Consider the following 18325-nt stretch of genomic DNA (forward strand, 5'->3'; position numbering starts at 1 on the left):
TGTGGCCTTAGGCAAGTCCCTTACACATTCTGAATCTGTTTTCTTACCTCTAAAATGAGACTAATAATACTCTCTTGCAGGGTTGTTGAGAGGTTTAAGATAATATATGTAAGCATTCAATGTACAGAAGATATTTTAAGCAATTATTGTTTTATATTAATATCACTTAAAACAGGAGTTGTCAAGCTTTTGGAATATGGGCATCCCTTTATAATGTTAAAGTAATTTGCAGATACCCCTCATGCTAGGATATGTATTATTGATGGAGGAAATAATACAGTAACATTTTGGAATGAATTTCTATTTGATTAATCACAGCACATCTACATACATAGGCAGTCAGATGAAAATGAGGCGCATTTATTCTCTCTGAAGACAAGGCACAATGCTCATATAAGTTATCATGGGCCCTTGCAAAAGCCCTACAAGCCTCCAGGTGACTGGGAGCCACCATCTGAAAGGACTGAACGATGGGGGGGCATCTTTAGAAGAGAGGATTGATTTATCTTAGCTATTGATACTAAGCCAAGTTAGATGTAGGAGATGGCCTTGCTATACAAAGATAGCTCTTCAGACTAACATATTTCAAAGCTGGGGTTATTTTCCTCTCTGGTAGCTAGAGGTGTGTGCTTATCCAGCCACAAGAGCCTGCTAGATACCAGCTCCTTCCATAATCCTCATAACAATGGGACTTGTTTCCAAGCTGACCTGCTGAGGAGAGAAGTTGTTGCAGTGGATGGTTTGACTCCCTGATTCACTTTACAATCAAAACCATTGTGAACTTGTATCTTAGCAGAGCCTGAGATGAGGGCTTGTTTGCAGGTAGCTTATTTGGGGAAGTAATTTCAAGGGGTGTGTGTGTGGGGGGTGGTAAGACAGAGGGAAATTGGGAAGATCGGAAAGCTAGTTGGAAGGTGTATTGTTACCTGGTTACTGATGTGGGCAACTGGAATGCAATCCCATTGGGGACCTTTAAGAGCTGTGTGGAAGGCACCTTAAAATCCCCTGAGACATGAAAGGGGGGTGGCATTGTTTTCACTGGCTCCGTCTTCTGATGGTCAGGGTTTCCCCATGGGGTGTTAATTCCCTTTTCCTTCTAGGTTTGCACCTGTGTCAAGATGGCTGGATGAGGCTGTGATGGAAAACGTGAGAGATGTGGGTGTGGATGAGACACAAGATTGTCAGATAATTCCTGGACACGGTTGGTGCCACAGCAAGGGCTGGGTCAAAAAGTGAACTAGGAACACGGGAGGTGGAACACAAGAGGTGCCCGACCAACGTGAAAGAGCGCAACAAAGGGGAAAGTAGAGCTGAGATCAGGGCTGGTCACTATCAACACCTGTTGGGCATCGTCTCTGTACCATGTATTGTGTTTGCTGCTGGAGCTAGAAGGTTTAATGGAGCACAGTGCATGTCATAGCCTACAGTCCATAGTACACAGAGGAGTATGACATGACAAAATAAAGGAAGAGTTTACTTCCTAGCTGGGGAGACAGGCAAACACTGTAGTGGATGGAAACATGAAAACCTCTTGCAGCTGGGAAGGGAATGACTGACTCCTCCTGTAGTCCTGGAGGAAGGCTTTATACAGAAGGCAGTAAATAATTAAGCTGGGTCTTGACGGATGAGTAGGAGTCTGCTAGGTGGGGACAGGGAGGAAGGGCATTCACACAAGGACAGAGAGAGATGGCAGAGCATGTGTGTTTTGGGCATGCCATGGAGTCTTCACACGGCCATTCTTTCTCTCAAGGGTTCCTGGCTCAGGCCACTATTTTAGTTAGTTTTTTTGTGTTTGTTTTGCTTTTGGTCATAAGAAATAGAGGGTTCCTGTGGAGGGTTGTTTATTGTAAGGTGATACATAGGAGATCAGGGCGTACACGTAGATTGGGTCTTTGATAGGCCTGGAATGATAGACTCAACCCTTTGCCCTGAGGTCCCAATGGAGTGAAATCTCTCCTGCTCCCCCCATCCTCTACCCGGGACTGCCTGTGCCAAGGAGTTGTGGGTGGTTTGTTCCCTTTATAAGGTGAAATAGGCATGTCGGACATCAGGGTTTTCCAGTCTTCTGTGATTCCTATCCTGGGTCTTGTGGGTCATTTATACTCACCGCTCACTCTTCACACTGGCCAAGCAGAGCTTGTCGTTTGTCCCTTTGAGGGATGTCTGGGCCACTTCAGTGGCCACCACATCCCTTTTCACTTCTCGACGGCCCTCTGTGTGCCCATCTCCTGCCACCACCAGCCCGTCCAGCATCCTTTACCTTCTTCCCTCCTCTTCCTGTACCACTGCTCTCAGAACGGGACCTCATAACCCCTACTTCTGTCTCAAAGTGGCTTATTCAAATCCATGATCTTGTCAACCTCATTTCTCATGGCTGGATCCTGGCACCTCCCTGACTTCAGTCATCAGTGAGCTGTGTGTGTGTGTGTGTGTGTGTGTGTGTGTGTGTGTGTGTAGGGGGACTGGTTGAGGGCTGGAAGGGCTTCCTGGGACCTTGGTAATCATACAGCTAGGCACCTGCTTACTCCAGTAAGCATAAGGCTTGTTCTCGTCTCCTTGATGTGTGGACCTGATATTCATTGTGTGTCTATTCCAGTCCAAGCTTGTGCCCTGTTTCCAAAAATGTCATCACATCACCTCTGTGAGAAACTCATCATTTCACTTTGTGGCTGAGGAAACAGACTCAGAGGGTTAAGTAATTTGTCCAACATTACATAATTTCTAGGTGGCTGATCTAAGACTCCATTCCAAGCATTAAAAACATAACAGTTGAAGTGAATTAAATTACTATCTGCTTAGTACCTGGTACTAAGTAGCTAGTATAGAGAACTTGGTGCTTGGGGACAGTGTGAAGGGTAGACTTTAAGTTTACTCTCAACACATGACTGAGATGCAAACCCAGGATGTCAGAATAGACTTGGGTTCAAGTGCAGATTTTTTACTTCTTAGTCATTGTGTGATCTTGAGTAAGCTACTTAAATAAGCCTCATATTGTAAAGCCGGGAAGTAGGATGCATGGGGAATAATAAAGAGATCAGGCTGCCTAGAATGGAGGGTTTGGGGAGAAGAAATATGGATGAAAGAGGTAGATTGGGATTCATATTGGACTTTTGTCATTTGTGGCTGCCCGCCACCTTTGAACATTCTCTCTACATTCTGATAGCTTCTCACCTTGTCAGTCCATGTCCCTGGACTCTTGCACCTGGGATGCCCGTGTGTGACAGGTTCTGTCAGTTGGGTCCACCCTTAAGAGACTTGATTCAGAGGACAGCAGTGGGAGGAGATGGCTGCACGTGGGGGAGAGTCAGTTTTCTGGGTGTGGTGGGGCAATGATGTCCACTTCATCTGGGGTAACAGTGGAAGCTTCTGGTATTTGGTCCCAAGAGGGGATGCTGAGTAGAGTTAGCAGTGATGTTTCTCTAGAGAATCCCATAGGATGCCTGGGATTCCTGGTCAGATGGCTTCAGGTCTTGCTCCTTGTCCCTTTCAAAGATTCTATGAGCTACTTCATGTAACTTTTAATAAATCTTTCTCTGCTTAAACCAGCCAAAGTAGATTCTGTTATTTGTTACCAGGAACTCTGACAGATACAGAGTCAGACTGCAGCAAGCCTGTGAGCCAGTTTATGGCCTGGAGTTCAAAGAAACATCTGTGCATCTTTCTCAAAAGTCACAATTTCTTTAATCCGTATATCCCAACAGAAGTGTTTTAATTTCTGCTGGGCCTTCAAAGGCATTAAAGTATTTCTATTGCCTTTTGAATATTGCTCAAAATTTTTTTATTTTCTGATTTATGATGATAAAAAAGGAAAAAATATGGAGGTATAATCCACAAGCATACTGTTATTTTATATCCTCTTTCAGAAGAAACTATTTAAAATTATTTTCAATGAATTTTCTTTCAAATCTTATAAATGTCCTCCGTGACTCTTTGTTCTTTCCTCTGAGCAGGGCCTTGCTAAAGGCTGTCTTTAAAACTAAATGCTAGGGATAACAGAGATCCAGTTTGAGAGAAAAGACATACCCAATTTTTTGAATTAAAAATTTAATAATTCAAAGCACAGCTCAAGTAATACATTTCCCAGAGACCAGCCTCTCTTCTGACACTGGGCTGTCTTGTGGGTATCTCCTAATCAGAAAATATCAGAAAAGAAGTTTTAGTTCATCTAACTCTCTAACCACTCACCTGAAATGGTCTATTTATTTATTTATTTATTTAACATCTTTATTGCTTTACAATGGTGTGTTAGTTTCTGCTTTATAACAAAGTGAATCAGTTATACATATACATATGTTCCCATATCTCTTTCCCTCTTGCGTCTCCCTCCTGAAATGGTCTGTTTAATTTGTGGGTCATCCATCAAGTGGATCACACCACTCTCAAACTTCAAGCAGGCTGACTCCATTTCATGTTTGGCGTCAGCAAAGGCACCCCAAAGACTTCCTTCACATCCTGCTCTCGGTGCTATGGCTTTGACTACTTCTACGAAAATCTCTTGCTGCAGACTGCAAGCTTCCCAGTCCACAATTTTTTTGGTGAAGGAGTGGTGACTTGCAGTAAAGGCAGGGCAATGTAGATATGCAACTCCATGATTAATTAATTATACTGGTTTGACCAGAGCCAGACGAAGCAGCTACTTGCCTGTCTCCCCCAGAAAGTTCTTAAGCAGACAGACTTGGATGGATGTGTATTTACAAAAGGGACATATATATTGGGCCTGTCTTACTGTGTTACCAAACTGGTTTGCCCAAACTTCTTCCTTCCATTATCATGTCACCACTTTGCAGGGAATAGAATGACTGGATAGCCTGGTCTGGACAGCCTTGTCTCACTGCTGTCCTGGTCTTCCCTGGTGGTCCCCTTAGCAGACCTGTGACTGGTTGGTTCTTTTCCCAGGGCTGTTGCACCACGGCATGTGCCTGGGGTCAAAGCTAGGCAAGAATCTGTGCTCTCTACCAAATCTGGCAGACACCAGTTGTATTAAATGGATAAGTATTTTCTCACAGCTTCTGTCATTTGTTTACCCCCCCTCTATTGTAGAGCCCTGTTTTCCTTCAAATGTTTAACTCTACCTATTTATAGAAATGCTGCTTGAACTTGAACATGTATTAGATGGTCTGTTTCGCTCTCCATCAGGCTTACCTCCTAAATTCTTTGTATGTGGAATTTTTGTTTTAGTCCCTCTTTTAGAAAATACCAATTTGTAGAGAAACAAAAGCAAATTTCCATCTCTTCCAACTTGATTCTTGTTTGTTTTTAAACCTCAAGATAAAAACATCAGATGATAGTGGCTCCTTTGAATGATTGATTAGCCTCAGGTTAGTATACTATGTCCTTTATTTACGATGAGAAAATATTAAGTAGTCCATCAAGTTACGAATTTCTTACGTTTGCAGGTCCTCTGTTAAGGTTAATGTTTCTCCAACTTTTCTTTAAACAAGTTTCCAAGGACTAACTAATTAACTGTACTATGTTGTATTGGGTTGGCCAAAAAGTACCTTTGGTTTTTAAGTAAAAATAAAAGACACATTTTTCATTTTTACCAAGAACTTTATTGAACAATGTATTTGCCCTTTTGTTCCATTACCTTCTGCTATTTTTCAGGCAACTTGATAATTCCATTTTCCCCAGACTTTTTACCTTTTTGAGCAAAGAACAGTCCCAGGTGCCTTTTACAGCCTTCCAGGAAATTGAAATTTTTTCCATTAAGAGAATTTTGTAAAGACTGAAATCAATGGAAATCTGAAGGTGCAATGTCTGGTGAATACAGCAGATGAATCAGAGCTACCCAGCCGAGCTGTAACAGTTGTTGCCTGGTCATCAAAGAAACAGGTGGTCTTGCGTTATCCTGATGGAAGATTTTACATTTTCTGTTGACTATTTCTGGACACCTTTCGTCGAGTGCTGCTTTCAGTTGGTCTAACTGGGAGCGGTACTTGTTGGAATTAATCGTTTGGTTTTCCAGAAGGAGGTCAGGATAGAGGACTCCCTTCCAATCCCACCATATACACAACATCATCTTCTTTGGATGAAGACCGGGCTTTGGCGTGGTTGGTGGTGGTTCATGTAGCTTGCCCCACGATTTCTTCTGTTCCACATTATTGTACAGTATCCACTTTTCATTGCCCGTTACAATTGGTTTTAAAGACGGAACGTTTTCATTATGTTTAAGTAGAGAATGGCGTGTGGAAATACGGTCAAGAAGGTTTTTTCCACTTAACTTATGTGGAACCCAAACATCAAAGCGATGAACATAACCAAGATGGTGCAAATGATTTTCAGCGCTTGATTTGGGTATTTTGAGTATGCCAGCTATCTCCTGCATGGTATAATGTTGATTGTTCTCAGTTGATGTCTTGATTTGATCGCTATCAACTTCAGCTGGTCTACTGGACCGTGGAGCATCGTCCAGTGAGAAATCTCCAGCACAAAACTTCGCAAAACATTCTGACATGTTCGATCAGTCACAGCACCTTCTCCAAACACTGCATAAATCTTTTTTGGGTTTCAGTTGTGTTTTTACCTTTCTTGAAATAATAAAGCATAATATGCTGGAAATGTTGCTTTTTTCTTCCATCTTCAGTATTAAAATGGCTACACAAAAATTCACCAATTTTGATAAGTATTTTTTTTTTTTTTTTGCGGTACGCGGGCCTCTCACTGTTGTGGCCTCTCCCGTTGCAGAGCACAGGCTCCGGACGCGCAGGCTCAGCGGCCATGGCTCATGGGCCCAGCCGCTCCGCGGCATGTGGGATCTTCCCGGATGGGGGCACGAACCCGTGTCCCCTGCATCGGCAAGCGGACTCTCAACCACTGCGCCACCAGGGAAGCCCTGATAAGTCTTTTTTTAAATGCACGCTGATATGACAGCTGTCACGTACAGTCTAATGAAATTGTTTCAAATGAAGTTAAAGACAACTAAGGGCTGCTAGAGCCATCTTACAGAAAAAAACCAAACGAACCTTTCGGCCAACCCAATATTTCTGTAACCAAGCAAAAACTCATTCTAACGTGCATATGTACACATCTTTCTGATACGTGACGTTAGCTAGAGCACAAACATAAACTATTATTTAGCCTTTCTCTAGGTGAAATCATCAGTGAGTTAAAAATCCAGAAAGCATTTCTATTCTCCATATAAAATGGAAATTAAGAGCCTTTCTTTCTTTTATTTTAAGTAGATTATTGCTCCATTGTGCATAAAGCATCACATATGATAGTTTGCTTTCTTGTTCCAATGAAACATCTCTTTTTATTACATACAGTTAGCATATCATTAGAAAGCAGGCAGTTTGAAAACATCATATTTGTAGTTCACACTTTTTTTTGGAGTCACCCCTTCTGTAGCAGTTAAAGGCCTCGATTTGCACTTCACTGATGAGGGGCCAGAACACTGAGGGATTTAGCTTTTCAAGCTCAGATTCAACTCCAATGTGCTGGAATGGAATACAAAGTACAGCTCTGCATTCATTATCACTTAATTATACAACTAGTTGGGTTTTCAAAGGCATTTTCCTCCCCAAAGCAAAATCTGTGCCAGGTACTTTTGTTTCCCTGGAATGACATTTTCATATTAAAAAAAATTAAGTTTTCTTCCACTGCAAACTTAGGAATATTCTTATGTTACTTTTTTTTCCCCCTCTAATGGTCTATTTGAGAACATAGGCCACTATTCATTTTTTTTCCAGTAAGTGGTCTAAAATGTAAAACAGCAACTGTAGTCTTTGCCTTTCAGATGATTAGCCAAGGAGGAAAATAGCCAAACTCATTTTGTGCTTCTCTGATTTCATATTTATCGCAAGTTTAAGAGTCACTAACACAAAAACTAAGAACAATGAATCTTTGCATTCTCTAGACTCGGGTTTTTCAGCCTCGGCTCTATTGCTCTGTGGGGCTGGATAGTTCTTTGTTGTGGAGGGCCTGTCTTGTGCATTATAGCTGTTTAGCACCCTCCCTGGCCTCTATCCACAAGACGCCAGGAGCGCGCTCTCTCCCTTCCTTGCCCCCTGCCCGTCGTGACAACCCCAAAGGTCTCCAGATATTGACAAATGTCCCCTGATTGAGCACCACTGGTCTAGAACTATGAGGGACTAAAACGATAATTATTTATGCTCTATGGTTTCGAACTCTCTCTCTGCAGGTATAATTGAGAATTGTTTTCAGAGGTCCTCAGTTCTTCATTTTAGAGCCTATAGTAGACTTCCGACAGACTACTTGGATTTGGAGGCTTTTATACTGCTTCTGAAAAAAGCTTGAGTGGAATTGCCGAGGGACATCATCTCTCAGACTCCGTCCCTGACCCCCGCTACCTCCTACCCATTTTCTATAGCGAAACTGCTTTTATTAATCAGGACTTTTTCAGTTGCAAGGGACAAAAAAAGACCTAACCCAGATGGGCTTAAGCAAAGAGGGGAAGGTATCTGCTTATGTAATTGATATTCAGGGTCATAACTGGCCTTAGGCGTGGCTAGATCGGTTATGAATTCGTGTCCTCAGGAATCTTTCTCTTTCTTGGGTCTGTCCTCCCTCCCTGTGGCTTCATTCTCCTTTTCACATGATGGCAGCAAACGGCCAAATGGAGCTACAGGTTTCTCTTCTACTGGCTTACCAAACTCCATGGGAAGAGTTCCCCCTTCCTGAGAGTCCTGCAAGCATCCTGACTCTCCTTGGCCTGGATGAGGTCACATGTCCTTCTCTGAATTGGTTACTGTGCCATTTCTGGGACACATGCCCCATTGGACACATGAACTGAGAGTGGAAGGTGAGCATTTCCCCAAAAGACTATTAGCAAACTCTTACCTGAAGAAACAGGAATGGATGCTGGGCAGACAGCAACAGGTGTCTTAGGCGTCTGCTGCACAGTCAAGACAACTGTCCTGAAAGGTTCCCAAAGTTTCACTGGAGGGCAGGCCACCTGGGCTGTTTGCTATAAATTCCATGAAAGGAACCAAAATCTCGCTGAAAATGTAATGAGAGGGAGAAAATAAAATATACCAGTACTTCTCAGGAGAGAACCATAGTGATAGGAATAAAAATATGGCTGATTCTCTTGGGAAGGGACCAAGACTCCCAAGGAGCAGGCTCAAATCTGAGCACTCATTTCCCAAACTACCCTCTAAGAAGACTGGTCAGGGTGCTTCCCGGGCTTCTGTTTTGCAGAGTAGATTAAAGCACAGTTGAGGCAAGTGCGTAGCTTTCCAATTCCTATGAGTGAAGCTAGTCCTTTAAACATAAAAAGTTTAAAAAGTATATTTATATGTTTAAAGACTTACTGTAATGTAAAGATATGTAAAAATTTAAAGAATACCAATTGGAAAGGCATCAAAGCATTACCGACCTCACCAGGGATGTTACATTATTGGCCAACTTGGAGACCATGGAACACGTATCTGTTTGGCCCTGCTTTTAGTTGTACTTTTTGAAGATGCATAAACATGTCAGTGGCTCTTTTGAGTAAGTGAATGTGTTTATATATATCTCTAGAGAGTGTGAGAGTAAAGTCATGAGAGAGAAGAAAAAGGAGAGTTGAGCAATGGAATGAACCAGCTTGGAATACCTTACACCCCCAAGTGAGGGGCTAAAGGGTGTTTTTATAGTGATAATCTTTGTTACATCCAATATATATATGAATGTATGTACATGTATGCATTATACACACACATGTATTGTATAATTTTATTACATACATTTTATACTATACTTATATAATTATAAATTATATAAAATATAATTCTACTAAACATATATTAAACATATATAATATTTATTTTGGTTCTCTTTTACTTCATAGACTTTCTAAACATCACTGGGATCCAACTGAAGGTCATAATGAGACTAGCATCCTAAGTGAATGAAATTCTCTTCTCAAAGGTATTTCTATCCTCCTCACCATTTCTTCTCTGGGGGCTTTAAAAATTAGAGCTTCGTCTGGGAGCCTCTTGAGAGTTAGGATGGAAAATCCTGTCCCCCGGCCTCAAGGAAGGGAACCTTGACAGCTGTCCAATGTGGTCGGGTAATGTCTTTCCCTTACTAGCTTGGGAACACCCAACAACGTGTAGTCTCTTGGTGGAAGAGGGGGCTGGACCTGATGTGCATGGACAGGATACAGAAGAGAACTGCAGAGTGCTGAAGTGCAACTGGGATTAAGGATGGGCTGAAAACCAAATTGCAGCCATTAGAGAAGAGGCAAAATATGAGATTATTGATTTCGCTTCAAAGTTTTCTGTTCTCGAATGCTTATGACCCAGCTTCTCTCGAGCCTACAGCACAAAGGAAGGGAGCCCAGGGTGGGAGTGTGATACTGTAATTTCATCACAAATGAAAAGATTGCTACAGGGGGATTTAAAGAAAATTATATCTCCATGTTAGGACTCCCTGGGTTCAGAAGTCTAAAGGGCTAAGATGAAACAGGATGTGGAAATTGTTATTATGCGTGTAGGGAAGAAAAGAGAAAGCCTCTCTGTTAGGATTTATTATGTACCATATATAGGTGTGGCCTCTGAAAGCTAGCTGGGTTGTACTGCTCAAAACAGGAATTCAGAATAAAAATGTGAGTTGATTAGGGTCAGTGTCCCCATGTATAACATCCAGTACCTGCTCTGCTCAGAAGTGAAGCTAAATTGGTTCGGGCTTGGAAATTAACTTTGATTTGCCATTTTCTTTTCTTCGGCAGTACCATCTGTATTTTATACAAAGATACTTTTTCGGTTGTTTTTTAAATTGCACTTTCAAGGCTATCTGTAGGTGTTCAGTCTTGGCTCAGGGCTGAGATTTATTTTCTTTCCCTTTGAAAATGGCAGATTTGGAAATGTTTCAGCAAAACAGTTCTTCCTTGAGCCTCTTAGTTGGGTGGTGATTAACTTCAGAAGGAGTGAGATACTTTACAGACTTACTCTTGTATTTCCACCCCCCACCGCCATTCTTCAGCAACCAACATTGCATGATTGAAGCATAAGGTAGTTTAAGGTTAATACGTACCAAATGGCACAGGTGGCATGAGGAGGCCTTGGTGAGAAAAGATCACCCTAGGCATACAACTGCTGTGCTTCACAAGTTATCTCATTCTGGCATCAGATAGGCTGGATTTAAATAACATCTTAATTACCTGTTGGCTGTGTGACCAACAGCCTTAAGCCTCAGTTGGCCTCATCTATAAAATGGGGAAAATATTGTAGCTACCTCAAAGGGTTCTTGTGAGGATTGACTAAAATATTGCATGTAAAACGTTTAGAACACTTAGTACTTACCTGGCCCATAGCATTTATTTATTTAGTTATTACTATTATTTCTTAAATGATGACAACCTTTTTATAGATGGGGGAATTGACACTTAGAGAGGTCAAATAATTTGTACAAGGTCATGCAGTTGGCAAGTGGCCAAGCCAGGACTTGATATCAAGTGTCTCTGCCTCCAATGCTTAGGCTTATCGACCTTCTGTATTATGTTGCCTTAAAGGAACTTACAGTGCAGAAGGGAAGATATATATGTATATATATAAAATATATATAGACATATAGATATATAGATATAGATATAAAACTGTAATTTCCAGGGAAAAAAGAGAAAGGTCCTAGGAGAGATTCTATCAAATGGGGAGATGAGGAATGTTTCAGAGAAGGGTGATATTTCTTCTTAGCAGGGGTCTGGACAGTTGCAATACTTTCAGTCTTATATTGACTGAATTGCATTTCCATTTATTGATGTGGGCTTTCAAATTTGACTTGGGATATTATTTCCTCTTTAAGTGTTAAATTTGGAAGCATGCCATGGAAATGACATCCCAAATGGCTTCAATTTTGCTAAGACAAACTCAAAAGCTTACAAAGCTGCTGGGAAATAATTTCTCTGTGATTCTCATGTTCACCCTGTCAGGAAAACAGTCCCTCCACTTTATTAACCTTTGCTGATCATTTGGGAATTTTCCATTTCTTTTCCTTTAGTCTTTGTATTTTCATAACCATTAAGTAAGATTTTAATCTTACAATTCTTCATGACATTAGATACTTTGCCAGTGATTCTTGAGCACCCCCAGGTTCTCCAGCTTTTTTTTTTTCTAACACATGTCTGTGTTTATTTCATCCTATTAGTTTGTCGAGTTCACCTCTAGGTGCCCATCCTTCATTCCATCCTTTCACTAGTATGATCATAACTGTTCTTCATGGGTGTTAGAGGAATTTTGATGATCGAGGCTTTAGAAATCACTAATAAGCAGGCAGGGAACTGATGGTCATAAAATTATGCTGGGTATGTGGTATTATACTATCACTGCAATACTGAACTACAAAAACTCAGAAGGAACAAATCACTAACAATAAACCACAGCATTCTTTAACATGCCCACTATTTTCTCTCACCCATTGTTCCATAGCCTGGGCGTCCCAAGTTGGTGCACGTCAGAATCATCAAGGGTAGCTCAAAAGAAGCACAGATTGACAGGCCCACCAGCAGGAACTGTGATTTGGAGGTGTGGGGATGTATCTGAGATATGTAACAAAGGGTGTGAGAGAGAGTCATTGCAGGGAGGCTGGTAGTGGGGAGGGCTGCTATTCTACGTGGATGGCCGGGACGCTTCTCTGAGCACGTGCAGGTGATTCATGCTGAGACCTGAATGATACGCAGCTGCGGGCTCTATAAAGACCTGGGAAAGAGAATTCCAGGCAGAAGGGGCAGCCAGAGCACAGGCATGGTGTGTTTGTGAAGGAGAAAGGGACACAGCGGGACTGAAGAGTGGAGAGAGGGTCCAAATCACGTAGGTCTTTGAAGGTCATTTTAAGGAGTTTGTGTTTCATTATAACTGCACTGCTCTATGATTTACATTGTAAAAAGGTCACTCCGAGTGCTCTGTGGCACATGGCATGGGTACCAGCAGGTTGGAGGCTATTAGGGAGTCTTGGTGAGAACTGATGGTGGAGATTATGTCTAAGTTGGAATGGAAGGAGAAGGACTTGGCCAAGTGAAGGGGGTGGAGAGTGGAGTGTTTCAGGAAGAATGGCAGGTGCAAGGTGCTGACGTGGAAAGACTATTCTAGAAACTGAGAGACGGTAAGAGAGGAGCTGCAGGGGAGATAGAGTCCAGATGATGTGGATTCCATGGATTATGGAGGTAAAAATGGTGAGTATAAAATATCAGGGCTTCCCTGGTGGCGCAGTGGTTGAGAGTCCGCCTGCCGATGCAGGGAACATGGGTTCGTGCCCCGGTCCGGGAAGATCCCACATGCTGCGGAGCGGCTGGGCCTGTGAGCCATGGCCGCTGAGCCTGCGCGTCTGGATTCTGTGCTCCGCAACGGGAGAGGCCACAACAGTGAGAGGCCCATGTACCGTGAGAAAAAAAAAAAAAGAAAAAGAAAACATTAGCCAGGGTGGGCTGAAGAATATTGACATCTTTTGAATGACGACCTCGTTGTAGGCATCGGCACTTTCCATATGTTAATAATACAGCCTGCTCTGATTTTTCCAAGAGAACCTAGAAATTTGAGTTCTTGTTTCCTTATTGATTGATTGATTGATTGATTGATTGTGGTACGTGGGCCTCTCACTGTTGTGGCCTCTCCCGTTGCAGAGCACAGGCTCTGGACATGCAGGCTCAGTGGCCACGGCTCACGGGCCCAGCCGCTTCATGGCGTGTGGGATCCTCCCAGACGGGGGCACGAACCCACGTCCCCTGCATCGGCAGGCAGACTCTCAACCACTGCGTCACCAGGGAAGCCCTTGTTTCCTTATTTTTAAACGTCAGCAATTTAGTTTAAAAAAACAAACATTTTAAAACCCAGCATGTCTGTGGACTGCATTTGGCTTGTGACTCGTGGTTTGTGGTCTTTGAGCAGCATGACAACCAAATGATGCCTTTGTGAAAATTAAGGAATGTATCCTTTATACTTCCCACCATCTGAAGGGAAATTGTCATATTACTTAGACATACCAGTGAGGACTGTGATGAACGTGGCACTCCTAGAGCTGTGCAGTGTAGAGTTTGCACAAGTTAGCAGCCCCATCTTTGAACAAGTATGCACGGTGGGAAGAAGTGACAGGAAACATGAAATATAGTCAAGGGCAGTGGTGTGTTTGAGCCAACTTGCACTGACTCGTCAAAGCTGATTGTACACATCTTTTCCCAAATCTGCACTCACTAATGTCACATTGGAAGCTTGAAATCAGTCACAGTAGGAGTATTTACACCATGGAAATTGGCAAATGCTACAAATCAGGGCTTTATCCTCCCTGAGAGCTGGTTGTTAAACGTTAACCAGGGCACCACTAGACAAGATCACATCACTGAGGGCCAGGATTACCTTCAAGTATTTGGATTTCAACTGTAGGCAAGGGAGAGACAAGAGAGTGACCTAATCAGAATTCCTCTGCATTCCTCGCCTCTTCATTCAAAGGTCCCTCCACTTCTGACCCAACTAAAACTTTGTTTTCCTTTGACGAGGTGACTTCCTTTGTACCCCTCGGAGCGTAAGCTCTTCATCCTTGCTCATCTTTGACCAGACGCAGAAGAAGAGAACAACATACTTTTGTCCCCCATTGGCTCTTTCAACCATTCCTCCTCTGATGTCTAACAACCCCCTCTCCTTTGACACGCTTGGTATGTTGCTCAAACGTCCTTTGCCTGACCACTGAATAGAGTGACAGCTGATTTCCCCAAATGAGAGCTTTGGTGCCTCCCTCCTACCCTTCTCATCTACTGCAAGTCATCAGCTTCCTGGGAGACTCAGTGCTCATGTGGATGATCCACCGAACATCCTAATCTCATGATTTTTTAACTTCGCCAATGTCAGGGACGCTTCTTCTCTGCTTCACTTCAGACACACTCACCAACAGCTACACCCTGGACGTTAAAGCCAACTTAGGAACTGCCGCATCTTTGAAATGTGGTCATGATGACACTTTTTCTGCAAGCTTGAAGCAAGGATTAAGTGACATGACATACGGAAAGCATCTAGAAAATGCCTGACATATAATAGGTATCCAACAAATATTTCTTTCCTCGCCTTTTCTTTTAAAAACAGAAACACAATATTGAAACCCAGGTATTTTTTTCTCCCTTTATTTTAGAGTGTTATTTGAATTTGACATAAATGGCTGATGTTTATGTAGTAAACTTTCTGCTAGGTGACATCCTTAGGAACCTGTGTTCTCTCCAGCACTCAGGAGCTGCTGGCATCCAATATTATTGGTGGCGTTTGTGCTAACATGCACAACACAATACCCACCCTTTTAATTACAGAACATTCTTGCAGTAGAGTGACACTGATTCTCATCTGATTAATATTTATAGTTTTCACTTCTGGCTAAATGCCAGCTATCTTCATCATGTGAATTTCCTTGGCTTCCCAGCTCCCCTTTTCTGCCTCTCTTCCTTCAGCTTACCTGCGTGAGCATATATCTTTGTTTTACGCAGTTCAAAAGTGCCATGGATTCCTTAAATCACAAGTTTTCTACCCAGGAGGGGCTTTTAACGGGCAATGATAGCTAAATGTAAGTGATCAGTGATGAATTCCATGTGACTTTTAAGAAAAACACTTGAATGCTTACATTTGAGTGGGTGCAGGGAAGGGTCACCATACACCAGAAGTTTGATCATTGCTCAAAAATTGGTTCCCCTGATTAGTAAGTTAAAGGAGCATTAGATATCTCTCATCTCTGCCTTCCTTTTGGTTATATTTATACATCCTCCATTTGCTCATCTGAAGATCCAAAAATCTATATTCTGACATATGGGCCACATCTTAAGCAGCTAGTGCAAAGGAATTTGTATTTTTTTTTCCAAAACTTTTGCAAGTGTGGGAATGTGTTGGACATAGTAACAGTTGTCATGCACAGTGTATTACATATTACTATTTTAAAATATCCAAATTCAGCATGTACCAGAGGTGAACTTATTTTTTCCCTGAAGCAGAAAGACCATACATACTAAGGATTCCATCTTCAAAATCTCTTTATCATCCATTTCACTACCAGTGTCACTAAGTCCTCATTATTTTGTGCTTGGACAATTTCAATAGCAACCTAAATGCTTTCCTAGACTCCTTCCCATCCAGACTCACACTGTCATGCTTAGTGATGTTCAGTGATAGCCCATCGCCCATGGCACTGTTTTTTAAAGTGTTCCAGGGGCAATAGAAGGGTTCCCCAGCAGTGCCTAAAGGGTGAGGTTGTGGCCAGGGAGCAGGATGTCACATCCTATTCCTGTTTCAACTAGGGCAGCTGTATTTTGATCAGTTTTATTGTATTTGAGTTTCTTGCAAGATTCTGTTTAAAAAAAAGTGTTCTGCTCTTGAAAAACTCTTGGTCTCCAAGACAAAGTCCAGATTCCTGGCACGGGACCCACATCCCTTCTCCACGTGCCTCCACACCAGCATTCCATCATCCTCTTTCTCCTCCCTTGTAGTTTTGCTCATAATGAATTGCTCATTCATTCCTTAAACAATATGCTTGGAACCTTTGCTCATACTGTGACTTCTTCACCTGGAATTTCTTCCTTACTTGGAAAATATATAATTCATGTTATGACTATTTATCGAGCATCTGCTATGTGCCAGGCCCTGTTTTAGGTGCTGGGGATGCCTACTAATTCTTGATGGCCCAGTTTATGACATCTCTGTGGCAGTATCTAGGCAAAATTATCTGATGCCTCCTCTATACTTCCATGATACTTTGGCCTACTGATATTATTTTCTAATTAATTACATTATGCTCTGGTTTTTTTTGTGTGTGTGTTTTTCTCTTTTTGAGACAGATATCCACATCTTACTTGTGGATGTATTTTCCCCTATCCTAGTAGTTGATTAGGTGCTCAAGAAATGTTTGTTGGGTGAATGAATAAAAAGTTAAAAAAATATCTATTTACCTCTACTGAACAGTGAGTGCCATGAGGGTGGTGTCTGTCTGGTTTGCCTTACACATGGCAGGTGTTCAATGATTATTTATTGAACTGGTGAAGAGTTCTCATCTCTGCTGTGCGGCCAGCAGCTGTAGCAGTGGGAATAGAGTGGATTAAGGGCATTTTGAGGTGTTCTTGGTGTGGAAGCCTGCTCCTCTGGGAGGTTAGTGGGGTTGAAGGTGCTCTGAGCACCCTCAGCCACTGTCTATAACAGTCTTGGGCTAGTTGCTTATCTTTTGGTTTCAGTTACATTTTCTGTAGATAGGATGGTTAGACTCAAACTCATCCTTTTTAAAGTGGGAATGATGCCATGATTCTGTCTATCTGGAAGTACCTTTTGAATCAAAGAGCATGCCTTCTAAGAACTCTCACCTTTAATTCTTAAAAGTCACAATTAAAAGCAGTATTGGATGCGTGAAATTTTTTTTTAAATCTTTTGGGCAAGTTTATACATTACACACTTGTTTTTTTTTTCCTTCCTTTCATGTCAAAGTGCATATATATTTTTATGGTTGACTTTTTTCTCTTGCATTATTAAATGATAGGAACAACAAATAAATGATGGTAACAGTAAATTTTAAAATTTTGATTTTAATCACAAAATTAGTCTAATTCATGGTGTTCATATCTAGAAATCATAAAAGTATGGGAGAAATTTTATTTGATGATTATGAGATTTTAGTTGAAGTTATCTAGGGTCAATATCACAAACTTGATTTGGTGTAACTTGAAATATGGATTTTGTTAAAGAAAAGAAAAATAGTAAAGACTGGAGAAAATTTGAGAAGGTTAATAGACAATTTAATAATTTCTTCAACACAAAGGGTTCATTTGAAAAGAGGCCAATTTCTCTTTCTTCAGAGAGCAGAACTGCAGGAAGCGGGTTTGAGTTCCTAAGTTAGTCAAAGACCCTTGGTTCCTCAAGGGTTGCCAGCTTCTGGAATGAGATCTATTCCCGAAAGATTTCGAGCTTTCTTGACTCGGGAAGCTTTAGAAAAAAGCTAGAATTTTACCCGGCTGGAAGTGTTGTAGATGTGGGTTTGGGAGGAGGTAGGGGTGTCGGGCCTGGGACTCAGTGAATCTCTACTTTCTGCAGCTTCTGTTATTCTGCAAAGGAATAAAAGCAGTTGGCCAGCCCATAAAGAAAAAAAAAGATATGAGTTGTGATTAAAGCTGAACTCCTTGGTTCTGTGTAGGCCATGTTAAGTTTACGTCGGGGAGTTAGCTGCTCTTAGTTCAGGGGCATAGAATCCTCTGGCAGATATGATTGACTTATGTTGGTGCAGCTGGCATCCTTGACCAGTTGGGGGGTGGGGTGGAGATGGGCAAGGGCAGAGGATAGATTTTCCTGGAAGATTCTAAACCAGAGAGCGAGGCTTTGGATCCAATATAATCCCAGAGTGGACGTGGTCCCCCATCTGCAGCCTAGCTCTGCCCCCTGCT

At 42.0% G+C, this 18325-nt stretch overlaps 1 long non-coding RNA gene across 1 annotated transcript in view; it reads left to right on the forward strand.

The window, feature by feature from the left end:
- The window catches only part of LOC132498402 (uncharacterized), a 128111-nt gene that overhangs the window by 52182 nt on the left and 57604 nt on the right, over positions 1-18325 (forward strand). The window contains exon 2 of the long non-coding RNA XR_009533757.1: positions 9791-9870. This is a non-coding gene — a long non-coding RNA (uncharacterized LOC132498402). The remainder of the gene's footprint in view (positions 1-9790; positions 9871-18325) is intronic.

The sequence above is a fragment of the Mesoplodon densirostris genome, chromosome 11 (assembly GCF_025265405.1).
Source record: "Mesoplodon densirostris isolate mMesDen1 chromosome 11, mMesDen1 primary haplotype, whole genome shotgun sequence".
NCBI lineage: Eukaryota > Metazoa > Chordata > Mammalia > Artiodactyla > Ziphiidae > Mesoplodon > Mesoplodon densirostris.